The sequence below is a fragment of the Chiloscyllium plagiosum genome, unplaced genomic scaffold, assembly GCF_037043375.1.
Source record: "Chiloscyllium plagiosum isolate Xiang-an unplaced genomic scaffold, Cpla_swu_hap1 HiC_scaffold_29, whole genome shotgun sequence".
Taxonomy (NCBI): Eukaryota; Metazoa; Chordata; class Chondrichthyes; order Orectolobiformes; family Hemiscylliidae; genus Chiloscyllium; species Chiloscyllium plagiosum.
The window spans coordinates 70,117,171-70,138,707 of NW_028270167.1; the positions used below are offsets into that span (position 1 = coordinate 70,117,171).

Here is a 21,537-nt window from a genome sequence, read left to right on the forward strand (position 1 = left end):
GCTTCCTCCCAATTGCAGTGTTGATTGAGGCGCGACTTAGCAGCTAAGCAACAGAAACGTTAAGAGAGAAGGGAAGTTGGCGTCGATGCCTTGTGATGCGGTGAAAATACCCCCAATCTTGGATCGAGAGGCTTGGGTTCAATTCACAGATGGTGCAGGTGTGTGTAAAAACAACTTTGAACAGGTTCATGAGGAAAAACAAGGGAAGTCAGGAACCGAGTAAAAACAATAGAAAACGCATACAATGTGGTGGGCCTCTCAATATTCAGATGATTTTAGTCTTTACCAAGTGTTTCAGGGTCCCAATACAGTCTGTTCCACTCTTCCTTGTGCACAGCCATATACCACGAATGTGGGATAAAATGTGGTGGGATATAAATTTGCTTTTCTGGAACTCCCTCAGTTTTGGAGGTGAAAATAGGTGAGAAGGAGTAGGGTTTTGTATGGAGTTACCTGTTCCCCTCCTGTTGCAACATCTTATTATTGCCCTGACTCTACCTCGTATATGTTTGGTAGAGATCAGTGACATTTCAAAAGCCCACAATACAAGATCCGTCACTCTGTTTAAGACAGCAAAAAATCTTTTTTAGCACTATAATCATGACATGCATGGACCTGTTGCAGTACTTCAAAGTCCATGAGGCAGCCATGCTCTTTATGATAGACAAACTGATTTTGGAACCTCCTCTATCCTTTACACTTTATGCACTGCTTGCACTCTTCTATTTGCCACCAACCCCACCTGCATCACTCCACAGTTGGAGCTGTCAAGAGCAGAAGTCTGTGGAATAGCCTCCCTAACCTTCTTTATCCTCCTTTAAGATGTATTTTAAAATCATTCTCCTTAATCAACATTTTGATCATCCATGAAGCACCTTCGGGGATTTGCCATAGTGAAAGTTCCATACAATGCAAGTAGTTGTTGTTATTGCCGTGCAGGAATGATGCAGTCAAAATTCTAACAAGAAAGTCACTGATAGGCCTAGTGTATAGGCCACCAAATAGGCATAGGCAATAAACAAATTCATAACTAATGCCTGTACAAATGGTACAGCTATTATCGTGGGTGATTTTAATCTACATGTAGATTGGTCAAACCAGGTCAAACCTGACCTGCTACGCTTTTTCAGCAACACATTTTCAGCTCTGATCTGCAGTCCTCACTTTTTCTTTGGATGCTGCCTGACCTGCTGCGCTTTTCCAGCAACACATTTTCAGCTCAAAACAGCTCAGTCAAGGTAGCCTTGAGGAGTTCATTAAGTGTATTCATGATAGTTTTCTTGAACAGTATGAAATGGAACTGACAAGGGAGCAATCTATCCAACACCTGGCCCTGTGCAATAAGACAGGAATAATTAATGACTTCAGAGTTAGGGATCCCCTGGGAAGAGGCGATCACCGTATGGTTGAATTAGAATACATATGGAGAGTGTGAAGATAAAATCTAATAACTGGGTCCTGTGCATGAACATTGGGAACTACAATAGAATGAGAAAGAATCTGGATAAAGTAGACTGGTAACAAAGATTTTATGGTGGGAAGTTGATGAGCAGTGGAAGATTTTCAAAGACATTTTACAAAGGTCTATTCCAGTGAAAAGGAAGGACTGTATGAAAAGGCATACTCGGCAATTGGTATCTGAGGAAAGTAATCAAATTAGACCATAAAACCATAGACATAGGAGTGGAAGTAAGGCGATTCGGCCCATCGAGTCCACTCCACCATTTAATCATGGCTGATGGGCATTTCAACTTCACTTACCCGCATTCTCCCCGTAGCCCTTAATTCCTTGTGACATCAAGAATTTATCAATCTCTGCCTTGAAGACATTTAGCGTCCCAGCCTCCACTGCACTCCGTGGCAATGAATTCCACAGGACCACCACTCTCTGGCTGAAGAAACATTTCCACATTTCTGTTATGAATTGATTCCCTCTAATTCTAAGGCTGTGCCCACTGGTCCTAGTCTCCTCGCCTAACGGAAACAATTTCCCAGAGTCCATCCTTTCCAAGCCATGTATTATCTAGTAAGTTTCTATTAGATCTCCCCTAAACCTTCTAAACTCCAATGAATAGTATACCAGGATCCTCAGCCATTACTCGTATGTTAGACCTACCATTCCAGGGATCATCCGTGTGAATCTCCACTGGACACGCTCCAGTGCCAGTATGTCCTTCCTGAGGTGTGGTGACCAAAGCTGGACACAGTACTCAAAATGGGGCCTAACCAGAGCTTTTTAAAGTCTCAGTAGCACCTCGCTGCTTTTATATTCCAACCCTCTTGAGATAAACGACAACATCGCATTCGCTTTCTTAATCACGGATTCAACCTGCATGTTTACCTTTCGAGAATCCTCGACTAGCTCTCCCACATCCCTTTGTACTTTGGCTTTATTAATTTTCTCACCGTTTAGAAAGTAGTCCATGCTTGTATTCTTTTTTCCAAAGTGCAAGACCTCGCATTTGCTCACATTGAATTCCATCAGCCATTTCCTGGACCACTCTCCCAAACTGTCTAGATCCTGCTGCAGCCTTCCCACTTCCTCAGGACTACCTGCCTGTCCACCTAACTTTGTATCATCAGCAAACTTCGTTGGAATGCCCCCATCCCTTCATCCAGATCATTAATATATAATGTGACCATGCAGGTAACCAGCGACGGCCTTCATACAGGAAAATTCTTAATGAACTTTCTTCTGATCCCCCCAGTGTGCCAAGAAATCGATGAGGAGAAATCAGAAGAAGGGTATGTCTCAACCATTACTATAATGACAATGCAGACACCCATCTAACAAACTAGCAGCGGACAATACATTGCTATTACACAGAGGGGAGCAATTCAGCTGGCCAACAATGGTACAGATGGAGTGCAAGGACTCCAGACACTAACTATGACCAACGCAGCTACAGCCAAGCTTGGAGCAGCCATTATACAATATGCACAGAGCCCTGATGGACAACAAATCTTTGTGCCGGGCAGAACCTTGACAGAAATTGTCCCATTGTACAGACACAGCATGGGTTCATGAAGGGCAGGTCATGCTTGACCAATCGTTTGGAATTCTATGAAGACATTTCAAGCAAGGTGGACAACGGGGACCAGTGGATGTGGTGTAGCTGGATTTAAAAAAAAAACAACAATGTGCTGTGCAAGAGGCTGTTGCATTATATAAGGGTGCATGGTGTAAGGGGTAGAAGACTGGTTGACTAATAGGAAGCAAAGTGTGGTGATAAATAAATATTATTCTGGCTGGCAATCATTGACAAGTAGTGTGCCTCAGGGATCGGTGTTGGGACTGCAATTATTTACAATTGATACAGATGATTTGGAGTTGGAACCAAATGTAGGGTGTCAAAGTTTGCATGTGACACTAAGATGATTAGCGGAACAAAGTGACTGGAGGACTGTGAAACTTTGCAGACGAACATAGATACATTGAGTGAGTGGGTAATGGTCAGTCAAATGAAATAGAATGTTCGTAAACATAAAGTTTATACTCTTTGGTTGTACTAACATTTAAAAAAAATTACTTGAATGTTAAAGGTTGCCTCATGTGCTCTGCAGAGGGCCCTGAGCATCGTTCTGCATGAAGGTTGGTCACAAGGTACAACAATCAGTTCAGAAAACAAATGGAATTTTGTCCTTCATTGTTGAAGGGATTGTTTTTAAAAGCAGATGTTATGTTCCAGCATTATTTGGGTGCTAGTGAGGCCAAACCTGGAGTACTCCATGTAGTTTTCATCTCCTTAGTTGAGAAAGGATGTACTGGCACGAGAGGGGGATGACGGGGATGTTAACTAGGTTGACTCCGGAGTTGATGGGGGTTGGCTTACGAGAGACTGAGTAGATTGGGATTATATTCATTGGAATTCATAAGAATGGAAACATATAAAATAATGAATGGAATGGATAAAATAGAAGTAGAGAGATGTTTCCATTGGCAGGTGAAGCTAGGACAAGAGGGCATCAGCACAAGACGAGAGGCAACAAATTTAAGACTGAATTGAGAAGGAACTTCTTGACCTCGATGGAATTCATTGCCCAGGGAAGTAGTTGATGCTAGTTCAGAAAACGTTTTTAAAGCTAGGTTAGATTTTTTTAAAATGTAATTAATTAATGAACACGGTGAGAACGTGGGTAAGTGGTTCTGTGTCCACGAAATGATCAGCCATGATCTTATTGAATGGCAGAGCAGGCTCGAAGGGCAGGACGGCCTTCTCCTGTTCCTAGTTCTTCTTCTGTTATACATCCCTCCCTCATTGGTGACTTGGAGGTGTTGATGTTGGATTGGGATGTATAAAATTAAAATTCACAGAACACCAAGCTATTGGTCAACAGGATTATTTGGAAGCACTAGTTTTGCTTCTTCTTCATCAGGTGGTTTTGAGATGGTGTTGTCATTTTTAAGTCTTGTAACTCATGAACAGCAACAAAAGCCACGAAGCAATCTGCATGCTCCAGCCAGCAATGGGCTCCGGGTGATTGATGTCAGCGGCGGACCAATGGAAAGGCAGGGACAGAGCTGGAGGACCTGGTGGGGCAGATGGTCCTCTGACCTATCAGGGTGATTGACGGACGGGACTAGGCTATACCACGTGATCATCCTCGCGGTCGTTTCGGGATGTGTGGATGGAGAGCTGTTGGTAAAGATAGAAATAAACAGCAGGAAGCGGGAGGGAAATGGTGTTGGTATGGGTTAAGAAGGTTTATAGACATTTGGTGCACATCGGAAAATACAAATTTGAAACTTAGTCCCGTTTTTGCAGTAAACGGTAAAATGCCTCATCTAGCGATTGGCTCGAGTAAGCACCACCATCTTTATTCGGGGCAACAATTCACTGGACACGTGCAGCCGCCAGCTTTGCAGGGGGCAAAGTTCAGCGGGACGCATGTGCAGCCCTGTCTGGTAGAGAGTCATAGGGCAGGATTGACACAGAGCATATTCACACCCAGAGAAATGGATTTGTTTTCCGGATTTGTTTTGTAATTCATTTAAATGATTTGGATGTGAATAGAGGCGGTATAATTAGTACGTTTGCAGGTGACACCAAAATTGGAGGTATTGTGGACAGTGATAAAGGGTATCTCAAAGTACAATGGGATATTGATCGGATGGAACAATGGGCTGGGGAGTGGCAGATAGGGTTTAATTTAGATAAATGTGAGGTGCTGCATTTTAGAAAAGCAAATCAGAGCAGGACTCACACACTGAATTGTAAGGTCTTGGAGAGTCTTGCTGAACAAAGAGACCTTGGAATGCAGGTTAATAGTTCCTTGAAAGTAGAGTCGCAGGTAGATAGGACAGTGAAGAAGGTATTTGGTATGCTTCCCGTTATTGTTCAGAGCATTGGGTAAAGGAGCTGGACAGGTAATTGGTTAGGTCACTTTTGGAATATTGTGTGCAGTTCTGGTCTCCCTCCTATCAGAAGAAGGCACTGAAACTTGAAAGGTTTGAGAATTGATTTTCAAGTAGTTAGAGGATTTGAGTTGCAGGGAGAGGCATAACAGGCTGAGGCCATTTTCCCTGGAGTGTCATAAGCTGAGGTGTGATGTTATAGAGGTTTATAAAATCGTGAGGGACATGGATAGCGTAAATAGACAAGGGTTGGTGGAGCCCAGAACTAGAGGATATAGTTTTAGGGTGGGTGGGGGGGGGGGGGTGGGGGGGGGGGGGGGGGGAATGCAAAAGGAGCCTAAAGGGCAACTAAAATTGTAACATTTAAAAGCATTTGAATATGAAGGGTTCAGAAGGATGTTGGCCATGTACTGGCAAATGGAAATAGATTAGGTTAGAATATCTGGTTGGCATAGATGGGTTGGACCGAAGATCTGTTTCTGTGGTAGACATCTCTGACTGTGGGATCATAAAAGTGAACATTGCTCTGATTCATCTCTGGGCTCCTTGATGTCCACTTGTTTGTTATCCAGCTTCCTCAGTCTCTCGTGTGTATTTTTGTTCTGTATAGTATTTTACTATTATATTCACAGATCTTTTTGTAAATGAAGTCTTCACTGCTGCCCAGGTCCTGACCATATGCTCCATTATCAAATTATTTTTTCCACAATATCTTTGACAGCCAAGAGTTCTTTTTTCCAATAAGTGAGTGGATTTTCCTTCCATTTCTGACAGTCAAATTCTGCACCATTTTCATTCCCTATAATGCATACTGCACTCTCTGAAACATGTGTATTTCTCCTTCCGCAGATACCAGTGATCAAGGCCAAAGCTCTGTTTCCTGTTGAGAAGGTGATATTTGACTTCCTTGTACTGCTGCAGTTGGTACACTGAAGGTGCTCCCACAACGTGGTTGGGTAGGAGACATGACAGATTATTCACTCAGCGATAGTGAAGAGTAGAAGATATCTGTACAAATCAACACGTTTTAATTTCACAAATATATTGAGAACTTTTGACATAAGGCCACTGATGGAGAATATTATGTCCGGTGACCAAAACCTTTGTGAAATAAGCAATTTTTCAGGAATGACTTAAAGGAAGAAAGCAGATCTTAGAGGGTGGGAATTCCAGACCGTGTTGCCTTGGAATCTATAGAAACAGTCACACAGCTGAACTCAAAAATAAACACATCATTGGGAGTCTAAACTAAAATGAGTTATTGTGACGTGAAAGGGTATCTGGTGCATGGAAATAGGAATGATTACAGCCAGGAATTAAGTCAAGGGTGTGAAAGTAAATTGCTGTTGCTTATAAATGGGAGCCTTTTGACGGATCAGCAAGCTCTGGTACAAGTGAGCACTTGGGCGGTAGAGTTTTCAATATTCTGGAGATTATAGGGATGGTGATTGTGGGATGCTGGCCAGGAGTGGGTTTACATAATGAAATCTAGAGTTAACAAAATGAATGAATGAGAGTTTCAGTAAATGAGCTGAGACTGTGGTGAAGTCAGGTGATATCACTGAAGTCGAAGTAGTGGCCTTGGAGTGGGACTCGGCTATCGCCCTCACCTCACCTCTGGAATTCAGCTATTTGTCAGTTTGTGAATCAAGTCTGTAACAAGCTCAGGAGCTGAGTGGCCCTGGCAGAACCCTAACTGGGTGTCACAGAAGGCTATTGCTGAGCAGCTGCGTGACAGCACTGTTGATGACACCTTCCATCACTTCACTGCTGAGCGAGTGTCGACTGATGGAGAGAAATTGGCTGGGTTGGCTCTGTCCTGCGTTTATGTGTTGAACATCCCTGGGAAATGTTCCACAATGTCAGTAGGTGCCAGTGCTGGACTTGTCTGGTGGGCAGCAATTTCTGGAGCACAGCCATCAGTATTATTGCCACAATGTTGGTATGGCTGACAGCCTTTACACTACTTCTCCATTTCTTGATCTGATTTGAAATAAGTTTTAACCAATTCGATTCACATCTGTGATGTGAGGGACCAATGGAGAAGGCTCATCCACTTGGCACTGCTGGCAGAAGATTGCTGCAAATGCTGTTGTCTTGCCTGTTGCATGAATGTGTGAGGCCCCTCCATCAGTAAGGGTGGGGATATCTGTGATGCTTCCTGCAGTGAGTTGTTTAATTGCCCATCACCATTCCTGACTAGGTGTGTCCGAACTGCAGAGCTTAGATCTGATCCATTGGTTGTTGGATCACATAGTTCTATTTGGTGTTGCTTGCACTGTAGCTTCACCAGGATGGCACCACATTTTTAGGTATGCCTGGTATTCCTCCTGGCATGCGCTGTGGAACTCTCCATTGAACTCGGGTTGATCCCCTGGCTTGATGTTAATGGTTGGATGGGGGATATACCAAGCCATGAGATTTCAGATTGGGCTGGAGTACAGTTAGAACATAGAACATAGAACAGTACAGCACAGAACAGGCCATTCAGCCCACGATGTTGTGCTGACCACTGATCCTCATGTATGCACCCTTAAATTTCTGTGACCATATGCATGTCCAGGAGTCTCTTAAGTGTCCCCAATGACCCTGCCTCCACAACTGCTGCTGGCAACGCATTCCATGCTCTCACAACTCTCTGTGTGAAGAAGCCGCCTCTGACATCCCCTCTATACTTTCCTCCAACCAGCTTAAAACTATGACCCTCGTGTTAGCCATTTCTGCCCTGGGATATAGGCTCTGGCTGTCGACTCTATCTATGCCTCTCATTACCTTGTAAACCTCAATTAGGTCCCCTCTTCTCCTCCTTTTCTCCAATGAAAAATTTCCGAGCTCAGTCAACCTCTCCTCATAAGATACGCCGTCCAGTCCAGGCAGCATCCTGGTAAACCTCCTCTGAACCCTCTCCAAAGCATCCACATCTTTCTTATAATAGGGCGACCAGAACTGGACGCAGTATTCCAAGTGTGGTCTAACCAAAGTTTTATAGAGCTGCAACAAGGTCTCACGACTCTTAAACTCAATACCCCTGTTAATGAAAGCCAAAACACCATATGCTTTCTTAACAACCCTGTCCACTTGGGTGGCCATTTTAAGGGATCTATGTACCTGCACACCAAGATCCCTTTGTTCCTCCACACTGCCAAGAATCCTATCCTTAATCCTGTACTCAGCTTTCAAATTCAATGTTCCAAAATGCATCACCTCGCATTTATCCAGGTTGAACTCCATAAACAGCAGTTCTGCTGCTGTTGTTGGCCCACAGTGAGGCAGAAGTTGCAGGGTCAAGAGGGCTGATTGTGTTGTTGTATTTTCTGGTGCATTGGTAGATGTAATGTGGTTCATCCAGTTTCATTCCTTTGTTGAGACTGTGCAGTGATTAATACAATGAGTGATTGGGTGTGCCACTGTCAGGAATGCAACTTTTTAAAAAGGATTTTGTGATTTACACATGAAGAAGTGAAATTATCATGGTATTCGAACATGAAAGGTGAAAGACTCAACAGACAATCAATGGATATTTCAATGGATAATTTCAGTTACATCACACTGTAAATTTTTGCTATAAATTCTGTGCCTTAGAATTATGCCCTCCACAATCACCTGATGAAGGAACGGCGCTCTGAAAGCTAATGTGCTTCCAATTAAACCTGATGGACTATAACCTGGTGTTGTGTGATTCTTAACTTAAAATAATACAGCACTAATAACAGGACTGCATGTAAACAGGCTCAGTGCAGTTAATCAATACATTCGGAAGGATTTCCTCCAAGTTTGATGACGCAATATTAGTCAAAACCGTCACCTTCAACCTGCAATGTAGCTCTTAACAAAAACTTCAGGCTGACACAAAGCTCCCCACCCCACTGCAATGTGGTAACTGGGCCCGGCCCAGGAACTGGAACTGGGACATTTGTGGACTGTGATCTCAAAGGAAGCGAGCAAACACAATTCTGACAGATTAGTCCTCAAAGATGAGTAGCAAGTTTGATACAAGGCAGGTGGTATGCCTTCTTGCATTTAGCTTAATTGCATTTCTTATTTACAGTCATGTTTTGCAAAGTATAACGAACTGTGTTTGTTTTCCATGGTTGGGGAGTTTTATCCCAGTTGATCACAGTTGCTGCCTCTCGCTCCCCAAATCAAATCATAGGATCTATATAAAACAATAAACTGCAGGTGCTGGAGATCTGAACCCCAGAAACAAAGTGCTGGAGAAACTCAGCAGTTCTGAGGGCATCAGTGAAGAGAAAAACATGTTACATTTCAAGTTTACTGACTCTTCGTCCGAACAGACAAAAGGTCATGAGACTTTGAACTTACAATGTTTTGTTCCCCTCAGAGATGCTGCTGGACCTGCGGTTCTCCAGCACTGTGATTTCTATATTGAGCTTTATTTACAAAACACATCGGAAAAATACTGATCTCCAAAAGTGAAAGGTTCAATGTAAACACGAGCATAGTTTCCACACTTGAGTAACACAAGCACGCCTCCGTTTAAAAGCAAGATTTAACTCAAAGTGATATTCTATCTGTGCCAAGTTACACCAGTCATAAAGCTCCTCCACCCAATGAGGCACTTCAGCACAACATCCTGCAGTGTTACACACAGCCACCTTTACTAAAGAATGATCACATGTCACAAAATTGAATGCCGAGAACATGTCTCTTGATAGGAGCTGAAATCAAACTCTCAATTTTTGGAAGGATTTTTATTAAACCTGATTGAACATTTAAACCTCAGAGCATAATCTTTGCTTTTTTAAACAACGTGTGTGGGAAACATCCCACATCTTGCTAAATGTTCAGTTCGGTCTGATACATAGAGCCAAAGGTCAAGCAAATATCACACTTTCCATTCACTTCTACAAATTGTTTTTAAAATCACTTCACGTTAAAGAATTGGATAGTAAATGTCATTGTATGCAATAAGAGTGAAGCCTGTGACAGCAGATTTAGCTTTGGAGGGCAGTGTATGTGCTTTCTAAATTCTGGGAGCACTTTGGGAGACTGCTCCCAGATGGTGATAGTGAGCATATCTGGAATGCACTGTTCAGATTTGGGAATCCTTGGGAGACAATCTGTGGTTTCACTGATACTTGGCTTGCGTTGTTGGTGTACAGTAAGCAATTCATAAAGTTACTTATGTATTGTTGTTGACTACCTGAATGGTATTCAAATCTGCCAGGTTGCCTTCAATAGTGTGAATGCATCTATTGTAAATATTTGGAATATTCCAGAACTGCCCAGTGCTTGGCAAATTCAGGGGGGACAAAAAATCACATTGAGTAATTTGAAATTAAGAATCCAAGAGGACTTAACCACTGAAGTATTCAATTCAAATAGTTAAATGGAGTGCTCACATTTAATATACCTCTTATCCATAGGAATGGATGGACTGACAGAATTGGGACTAAATCCCTGGCGGGGGCATGTGAAATGTGCTTTGATAAAGTCACCTGCATTTACCAACAATAATTTGGCAAGCTCGGAAATTAAAAAAAAATCAATACGAGCTTCATTGCTGCTCCAGTCGGGTCCCAAGCTCTGTGAAAAAAATAACAATGTTCAGGTTTATTGCATACACTCTGAAACACGTGTTTCTTCAATAGATTTTGCAAGTTTCCCCAATGAGAACAGTCCATCAAATGATGTTGCTAACTTTGGCCAACTCATTTCTTTCCGAGCCTCTCTCGCCTGAAGAGTGACCAGAAGCAATTAGTCCACATATGTGGGAACATTACCGACGAGGATGTTTTCCTTCAGAATTGACTTCCATATATTCAGTGTCCAGAAAAGATAAAAAGCTTGTTACCTTTTATAGAGCAATGATTCAGTGGGAGTAAAACGCCAACATTTTCTTGCTTAACAATCAAGCTGCCTAAATTTTAAACATGAACACTTCTTAATAGTTCACTATAACCTAACGAAATATTTTATGCGAAACAAATCACATGATACATAGTTATTCAGATAATAAAACAAGTTTGGTCATTGAAGAACCCAGAGGAAAAGGTCATGAAACAATGTGAGTTTGATATACCTCAATCATCATTTCAAGTGCATTCTCTGCATGAATCCTCCTTTTCCTCCTCGAAGTATTCAACTTCTTGAATAATTGAGAGAATGAAATCACAGTTGTACAACACAAAATCAGACCCTTCAGTCCATGCTGACCAGATATCCAAAATCAATCTAGTCCCATTTGCCAGCATTTATTCCATATTCATCTTAAACCATTTCTACTGATTATCAGTTTATTTTACTTTATCAGCACTTCAAATACTGACATTTGTTTTCTCCCAAAATTGGTTAAAGAAATCATAAGTTCATTCATCTAAGATAATTTTGTAATCTTTCACAAAGAAACAAGTGAGAACAACATATAGCTGAGTGCCAAACAAAATACTACAGCTGCGTGATATCTGGGAACACTCTAAAGCTGAGGCACTGATACTGCACAAGTTTGTCAGCATGATTTCAATTACTGACAATAATTTAGTAATGTCTTAGCCTTCACATAGTTAAGGTAAATGTGAGATACCTGAATTTCTTGAATTGGTTCCTATTGCACTTTCATTAACAAAAATTATTCTTGGTTTAATCTACTCAAAGGAGAAAGTGATGATCAAAGAAGCTGGACATCAGATCGAAAAGTGTCATGCTGGAAAAGCACAGCAAGTCAGGCAGCATCCGAGAAGCAGGAGAGTTGTTGGTTCGGGCATAAGCCCTTCATCAAGAATCACAGGCTTCAGAAAAATAACTGGCATAGACTTATGCCAATACACATGTAGAAGGGTCAAAGCACATTACTATCAGGTTAGAGACTAATTTCAGATTTGGTACCATTCAGTGCAACATTTCAGTATGGTATTTACATATGTACCTAAAAGAGAAGTTGTTTATAATTACAAGCTCTAGAATGATTATAGAATTAAACATGGAAATAAAGCTGGTGAACAAGAATGGCAAAGTGAAGTCCCATCAGTATCGCCTTGGGCAGTGTCAAGTAAGAATTTGAGAGCAGAGTTGCCACTTTGGTGTAACCTGCAGTCTGGCCAAATTGCAGCAAATATCTGTTCAATTTTATCTGCAAACTATTGAATGCAAAATCCTCCTTGCACAATAATGAGGCAGCATTTTGGGATGTCATTTTTCAATTATATTATTGTCAAAGTTACTCACAATTAAGAGTGTTCACTTGGTGCTGTCTGCATAACACAGTACGAAAAGGAATTAACAGAAAAAAACATTATAACCTAAATTCAGAGTCACTAATTTATTGATATTGCATGGGTCCAGCATTGATAAGTAATCTATTTTTAAAAATAAATACAGATACATTTACTAATTACATTGGAGTACAGTCAAGTTTCTTACTGAACAGTGACAAGATTGTACAGAGTCCGCATGGATTTAAGAGAGGGGAATTATACTTAGCAAATCTACTGAAAGAATCTACAGAGTCGAATATTAAAGTAAGAAATTGCAGGACATTTCGGAAAGCTTATCATTAAACATGATAGACTGGGTTTTATGAAAGAGAAACTATATTTGACAAATTTGCAACAGTTCATTGAGGAGATAACAAGAAGGGCTGATAAAGGGCAATCCAATGATGTTCTGTATTTGGATTTTAAAAATGCAAATGATAAGGTGCTACATAAAACTTAATTGCACAATTTAGGAGCTCATGGTATCGGCATAATGTATTAGCATGGATTGAGGATTGGTTAACCACACTGGCTGTTGGTGAGTCCTCACTTGCATTGTTGTATACAATGTTAGCTCCCATATAAAGGATAAACTAACATCGAAACCATTCAAAAAAGATTCACTAAGGTGCTTCGAGGACGGAAGGGTTAACCTATCAAGAATAGATAAGCAGGGGTGATCTTATGGAAACAAGATTCTGAGGAGCTTGACAGGGTAGATGTTGACTAGATCTTCGAGCACCAGTGAAGTCACAAACCAGGGGACATTACATAAGGGAACATTCATTTTAGAAAAAGTAAAGAATTTTTTCTCTCAGTGAATGGGTAGAATTTTCTCACCCAAACAATTGTGAAAGTTAAATGTGGGAGGGGAAAGGTTGGGTTACTCTTCGGAGGGTTGTTCTGGCTTGTTGGGCTGAAGGGCCTGTTTCTAACAGTAGGGAATCTATGATTCTATCTCACATTATTTTAAAAGAGGGCAGATGGATTTTTGAAATATTGAGCAGTTGAGGGCTATGCGGATCAAGCATAAAAGAGGTGTTGAGGTCTGGGTTGGCCAAGCCATGATCTGATAAAATAGGAGAACAAGCTGAAGGGAATGAATGCCCTACTCCTGCTCCGATTCCTTGAGGCTCCATTTCATGTTTTTTTTTGTTTCCAAAGAAGAGCGTGATACAATGTGCAAAAGATCTCAGATGTGAAAATGGGGTGTTTATGTACTGGTTCAGATGGTATTGATTCATCAATCATAGCTATGCAGCCATGAGTAGGAAGGCAATTCCCTCCATGAATAAAGGAAATCTACTGCAGAGCTCACACAAAGGGAATCCTTACCCTCAGTAAACTCTCCCATCACATCAGGTCAGGCAGCATCTAGGGAACAGGAGAATCGACGTTTCGGGCATTAGCCCTTCTTCAGGAATGAGGAAAGTTTGTTCAGCAGGCTAAGATAAAAGATAGGGAGGAGGGACTTGGAGGAGGGGCGTCGGAAATGTGATAGGTGGAAAAAGGTCAAGGTGAGGGTGATAGGACAGATTGGGGTGGGGGCGGAGAGGTCGGGAAGAAGATTGCAGGTTAGGGAGGCGGTGCTGAATTTTATGGATTTGACTGAGACAGGCTGGGGAGAGGGGAAATGAGTAAACTGGTGAAATCCGAGTTCATCCCTTGTGGTTGGAGGGTTCCTAGCCGGAAGATGAGGCGTTCTTCCTCCAACCGTCGTTTCGCTGTGATCTGACGTTGGAGGAGTCCAAAGACCTGCATATCCTTGGTGGAGTGGGAGGGGGAATTGAAATGTTGAACTAAGGGTGGTTGGGTTGGTTGGTCCGGGTGTCCCAGAGGTGTTCTCTGAAACGCTCCGCAAGTAGGCGGCCTGTCTCCCCAATATAGAGGAGGCCACATCGGATACAGAGGATGCAATAGATGATATGTGTGGAGGTACAGGTGAATCTGTGGCGGATATGGAAGTTTCCTTTGGGGCCTTGTAGGGAGGTGAGAGGGGAGGTGTGGGCGCAAGTCTTGCACCTCCTGCGGTTGCAGGGGAAGGTGCCGGGAGTGGAGGTTGGGTTGGTGGGGGGTGTGGATCTGACGAGGGAGTCACGGAGGGAGTGGTCTTTACGGAATGCTGATAGGGGAGGGGAGGGAAATATATCCTTGGTGGTGGGGTCCGTTTGGAGGTGGCAGAAATGACGGCAGATGATTTGCACTGTACATGTAGGTTAGTGGGGTGGTAGGTGAGGACCAGTGGGGTTCTGTCCTGGTGGCGGTTGGAGGGGCGGGGTTCAAGGGCGGAGGATCGGGAAGTGGAAGAGATGCGGTGGCAGGCATCGTCGATCACGTCGGGGGGGAAATTGCGGTCCTTGAAGAAGGAGGCCATCTGGGATGTGCGTTTTTGGAACTGGTCCTCCTGGGAGCAGATGCGGCGGAGTCGAAGGAATTGGGAGAATGGGATGGCGTTTTTGCAGGCGGTCGGATGGGAGGAGGTGTAGTCCAGGTAGCTGTGGGAGTCGGTCGGTTTGTAGTAGATGTCCGTGTTGATTCGGTCGCCTGAGATGGAAATAGAAAGGTCGAGAAAGGGGAGGGAGGAATCTGAGACTGTCCAGGTGAATTTGAGGTCAGGGTGGAAGGTGTTGGTGAAGTGGATGAACTGTTCCACCTCCTCGTGGGAGCACGAGGCGGCGCCGATACAGTCATCGATGTAGCGGAGGAAAAGGTGGGGGGTGGGGCCAGTGTAGTTGCGGAAGATGGATTGTTCCACATATCCTACGAAGAGGATATGTTCCACATATCCTGCAATCTTCTTCCCGACCTCTCCGCCCCCACCCCAATCTGTCCTATCACCCTCACATTGACCTTTTTCCACCTATCACATTTCCGACGCCCCTCCTCCAAGTCCCTCCTCCCTATCTTTTATCTTAGCCTGCTGGACAAACTTTCCTCATTCCTGAAGAAGGGCTAATGCCCGAAACGTCGATTCTCCTGTTCCCTAGATGCTGCCTGACCAGCTGCGCTTCTCCAGCAACACATTTCCATCTCTGATCTCCAGCATCTGCAGACCTCATTTTCTCTCCCATCACATCACCCAACATATCAGCTAAAGCAGGACACACTGCGCATACTCTACCCAATAAAGGGACTCCGGGTGATTGATGTCAGCACCGGACCAATGAAAGGACGGTGGTCGAGGCTGGATGACCTAGCTGGAGGTTGTCCTCCAGCCAATCAAAGTGAATGAAGGGCGGAGCTAAACTAAACAACAATGTGATCACCCCCGCGCGCGGCGCAGAGTCGCTGTAATGAATGCTCGGGAAGTTATGGAGAGAAAGGATACGGTAAGGAAAGAAATAAACAGGGAAACGGGAGAAAAACTGTGTTGCTATGAGCGGAGAGGTTTTACAAACAAATTGTGCACGTCGGAAAACACAAATTTGAACGTCCCAGTCCCGTGTTTGCAGTAAATGAGGAATGGCCTCAGCGCGGCTGCAGGCCTGAGTGAACGCCGCCATCTTTATTCGGGACAACGATTCACTGGACACGTGCAGCGCCGCCATCTTTGTAGGGGGCAAGGTGCAGCCAGGCGCATGTGCAGCCTTTCTCGCGTCTCGAGTCTTTGGGATCAGAGCAGCCAATACTGCTCTGATTCACCTCTGGGCTCCCTCATGGCCACTTTGTCAATATCTAGCTTCCTCAGTCTCGAACCATGGGTGTATTTTTGGTCTGTTTGCTACTGTATTATTACTTTTATAGACCCTTTGTTAATGAGTTTTTGACTGAGGCCCAGCCCCTGACCATGTGCTGCTCTATTATCAGATTACTTTTTTCTTTTTCATTCCCTGTGATCCGTTTTGCACTCCCTGAAACATCAACTGTGTTTCTCCTTCCACAGATACCAATGATTAATGCCAAAGCCCTGTTGCCTGTGGAGAGGGTGATGTTTGACTTTCTTGTACAGCTGCAGTTTGTGTGGTGAAGGTGCTCCCACAATGTGGTTGGGTAAGAGACATTACAGAGTATTAATTACAGCAACAGTGATTATTTGAAGATAGTGTCCAAATCAAGAACAGTTTGTAGTTTTATTATCATGTTTATAATTTCACAAAAATACTATTGAGAACTTTAGATATAAAGCCAGCGATGGAGATTTTAAATCAGGCGGCCAAAAGCATTGCCAAAATGCAGGTTTTGAGGGATGTCTTAAAGGTGGAAAGCAGACCGGTGAGGTTTTGTCTGCAAATTCCAGACCACGTTGCTTTAGTAACTGTAGAATCAGCCACACAGTTGAAGTAATGCATTAACAAATCGTTGGGAGTCTCGAAGAAAATGGGTTGAGACCTCGACAAAGGATGTGTGGTGCAGGGAGCTAGGGATGATAACAGCCAGGAATCGAATCAAGAATGAGAATTTTAAATTGTTGTTGCTTATGAATAGGAGCCTTTTGACGGATGAACATGTTTGGGGAGAAGTGAGAACGTGGGCGATAGAGCTTTCATTTTTTTCTTGAGATTATAGGGAGGTTGAATTTGGGAGGCTGACCAGGAGTGTGTTTGGATAATTAAGTCTGGAGATAACATACGATGGATGAGAGTTTCAGTATATGAGCTGAGATGAGGGTGGAATCAGCTAGAATTAGTGATTCTGGAGTGGGACTGGGCTGTCACTCTCACCTCACCTCTGGGATTCAGCTGGTTGTCAGGTTGTGAATCAGGGTGGTAACACAATCGGGAGCTGAGTGGCCCTGGTGGAGCCAAAAATGAGTGTCGCTCAGCTGGCTGTTGCTGAGCAGCTGCTGCTTGATAGCCCTGTTGATGACTACTTCCATCACTTTACTGCTGATCGAGTGTGGACTGATAGAGGGAAATTGCCTGGGTTGGATTGCCCTGTGTTTTTGTGTTGAACATGCCTGGGCAATGTTCCACATTGTCGGTCGTGCCAGTGCTGGAGCGGTCCGTGGCTTGGTGGGTGGCAAGTTCTGGAGCACAAGCTATCAGTATTATTGCCAGAATGTTAGCAGGACCCATAGCCTTTACACTACGTAACCATTTCTCGATATTATTCGAACTAAATTGACCTGGCTTAAAGCTCACATCTGTGACGTTAGGAACCACTGGAGAAGACTGAGATGAATCATCCCACTTTGCATCTGGCTGAAAATTACTGCAAATGTTGTCATCTCATCTTTTGCATGGATGTGTGAAACCACTCTCAGTAAGGGTGAGGATATCAGTGGTGCTTCCTGCAACGCGTTGTTTAATTGTCCATTATCATTCACAACTGGGTGTGGCAGAACTGCAGAGCTCTAATCTGATCCATTGATTGTGTGATCACTTAGCTCTGTTGCTTGCTGCTGATGCTGTTTGATATGCAGATGCTGTTTGATATGCTGCTTAGTAGCTTCAACAGGTTGGCACTTCATTTTTAGGTATGCCTGGTGCTGCTCATGGCATGCCCTTCTTTTTTGTCCATTGTGATGTGTGAGTGCGGGATGTGCAAATCCATGAGATTACAGATTGTGCTGGAGTACAGTTCTGCTGCTGTTGTTATCCCACAGTACCTCAGAGAGATCCAGTTTGAGTTCCTACATCTGTCTCATTTAGCACGGTGATAGTACCACTCCACTTTAAGGTGAGGCTTTTTCTCAATTTTAAGGTGAGGCTTTGTCTCCAAAATGACTCTGGGATGGTCGCTCTTACCGATACTGTCATGGACAGATGCATTTGCAGCTGGCAGATTCATACTGATAAGATCTAGTATGTTTTCCCTCTTGCTGGTTCCGTTACCGCCTGCTGCAAACCCAGTTGAGCAACTATGTCCTTGAGAACCCGACCAGCTCAGTCAGTAATCCTGCTGTTGAGCTACTCTTGGTAGATGTTGTTGAAATCCAGTATCCAGAATAGACTTGTCACCATTTTATTGCCTCAGTGCTTCCTCCAAGTGTTATTCAACATGGAGGAGCACTGATTCATCAGCCGTTGGAGCAATGTATGTGGTAATCAGCAGAAGCCATGAGACTTCCTGGTGTCCAAAGTCAATGCTGAGTACTCCCAGGGCAAATGGTTCCTTTGTGTACACAACTGTGCCATCACCTCTGCCTGGTCTATCCTGCTGGTGGGGCAGGACATATCCAGAGATTTCAGGAGAAAGTGAAGACTGCAGATGCTGGAGATCAAAATCGAGAGTGTTGTGCTGGAAAAGCACAGCAGATAAGGCTGATGTAGGGCTTAGGCGCGAAACGTCGATTCTCCTGCTCCTCTGATGCTGCCTGACCTGTTGTGCTTTTCCATCATCTCACACTCAATATCTAGGGATGGTAATGGTGGTATCTGGCCATTATCTGTCAGGGATTACTCTGAGTCTGACTATTTGAGGCTGTTCCTTGACTAGTCTGTGAGACAGCTCGCCATATTTTGGCACAAAAAACACAGATCTTAGTGAGCAGGATGTTGCAGAGTAGAGAGGGCTGATTCTGTGGTTGTATTTCCTAATGCCTTGTTAGATGCCAAGCGGTCCATCCAGTTTCATTCCTTTGTTGAGACTTTGCAGTTATTAATACAGTGAGTAGCTTGTTGGGCGACTGTCAGGTTGGCAGGATTGTTTTGCCATTGACAATGGTTCAAAGGAGATCAGGAGATTCCTAATTCCAGTTATTTTCTCTTGAATTCAGATTCTACAATCTGCCGAGCTGGGATTCGAACAAGGACTTCAGTTGTACATTTTAATATTCTGGATAAAAGTTAAATACATTAGGTTTGTTCACTCATTTTAAATATCACGAACCCTGGTTGTGTTTCTTTGTAAAACACTGTCCATCATCCTGTCTCCTTCACCCTTCCCTCCAACAACAAGAGCAAGGAGCACATTGAGTTTCTCTGTCACTAAGACTGAGACAACCCGATCAGCTGCCTCTGCTGCTTCCCTCCCTCCCACTAGCCCACCGAGGCAAACTGCCTCACATGGTGTTCCTGATTTTTGTCCCAAACTTACATCTTTCTCCAGTCTCTTGCCAAGCCTTATCAGAGCTTATCTTGATCTTTTACTAGTCTCGCTAAACTACAGACATTCCAACTCTGTTTCATCCTCATCACTCCCCCTCGCCAATTCACAGGTATTGTTCCTTGTTCTGTCTGTCTGTCGTTTCTGGTTATGTCCTTCTCATCCATTCTGCAAAAAAAAACTGACATTTGACCTCCATCATTTGTAAGTCCTGCTCCATCTCCACTTTCCCTTTCCTTTCTGAATTCCTTGTATTTGGTGTCCCTCAAGGATCTCTCCTTGGTCCGTCCTGTTTCTCACCTACGCACTGCCAGGAGGTGACATCATCCAAAAGCACTGTGTTAGGTTTCACATGTACACTGACGATGCCCAGCTCTCCCTCCGCACCATCCCTCTCCATTGCTCCACTGTTACTCAGTTACCAAACTGCTTATCACATTCCCATTACTCGATTAGCTGCAATTTCCTGCAAAGAAACATTGTTACGGTTAAACCCATTACCTTCAGTTGCTATTACAAATTCCTTTCCCTTACTGCTGAGCCCCTCCCTCTCACTGGGTGGAGTCTGAGGCAGAACTACATTCTTCACAACATTGCTGTCATATCTGTAACCCCAAGGTGACCTTCTGATCAGACATCTACGCAATCAAAAACACCAGGAATTCCAATCTCTAAAATGTTGCTTGTCTCCACCTCACCCCAGCTCCATTGTTACTGAAACCCCTTACCCGTGTCGGTGTTACTTTAAACTTGATTAATCTGAAATGAACCCTTGATTCCGTGACTGACCCAGAAACTGCTAGCTTTCTGTGTTTCCTGCACAATTACCCCCTGGTCCCTTTGTGGTGGAGCTTTCTACAGTTTCCACCAGGTAAATAGCACTCTGTTCTTTTATTATCCCCTCCAAAATGACCAACTTCCCATTTTCCCAAATTATACTCCATCTGACAATTTGTTGCCCCTTCTCCTGTGCATCTCTCTCTCGTCACAATCCTTCTAGAACTTTACAGTTATGCCTTTTCCAGGAGTTCCCCTCCCCCCTTCTAAACATTTACTGGGAGCACTGGGCAGTGTGAAGCGTGCAGTGTTGCTCTGTTTTTAGAGATACTCTATGGGAGGAGCTTGCTGCCCATTGGTCAGAATGGAGGCAACTTGCCCATCGAGCTGCATGAGCCTTTCACCCGCCATGTCTTATTGATGAGGCACAGCGGCAACACAGAAGGAAAAAAAAGAAGCAAATCCTGCTCTCCATATCTGACTGACACTTGGAATATTCTATCCCATGTGTCAAAGATCTGCCCTGTTCAGTCACATGAAATTCCAAGGTGGAAACTCCTAGAAATCCATATAGATTTCCACCTGAACTGACTGCTGACCTCAACAAGGGGTAATGTGTCCAGTCATCCTGGGCCAGAGGGGGGGGGGATGGTGCGAGTTTCTAACCTGAACTGACAGTGATGGATTTTATAAACTTGTATTAGAGGATACTACAGGTGGACATTCAAATGGTAATCTCAGTCATTAGAACACCAAACTCTGATTGAATTAGTCAATTCATCAGGACCTGGATATTTGCATTGTGTGTGAGTATTGTCTTCCATCTGAATCCCATTTGCTGCATAAAAGTTCTCCTTTGAATCTTCCCAAACCTTTAATGTGTGTCCTGTAATCATTATATAATGAGCTGATGGGTGTAAGGTTTATTATTATAACGTGTAGCCTTTCTAAACCCCTCTGTCACAGCTCCCCTCAATTGCCTTTGCTACAAGGAGAACAATCTCAGTTTCCCCAAACCCCTGATTCCCCAATGTCTGTTTGCTCTCTATCAGGTACACATCAGGATTGTGTTGGAACATTCGTCACTTGCCTGCATCAGTGCAGTCCCCAACACTATTAAAGAAAGTGAACATCCTCCAGGACAAAGCATTGTGCCTGAGTGGTGTCCCATCCACCACCTTCAGCATTCCCTCTCCCCACCCC

At 43.6% G+C, this 21,537-nt stretch overlaps 1 long non-coding RNA gene across 1 annotated transcript; it reads left to right on the plus strand.

Moving 5' to 3' along the window:
* The first annotated feature begins 15,848 nt into the window (after positions 1–15,848).
* LOC122552131 (uncharacterized) lies at positions 15,849–21,132 on the plus strand. Its single transcript, XR_015752076.1, has 3 exons — positions 15,849–15,899; positions 16,454–16,560; positions 21,041–21,132. It is a non-coding gene; the product is annotated as an uncharacterized LOC122552131 (long non-coding RNA).
* Positions 21,133–21,537: the final 405 nt, after the last annotated feature.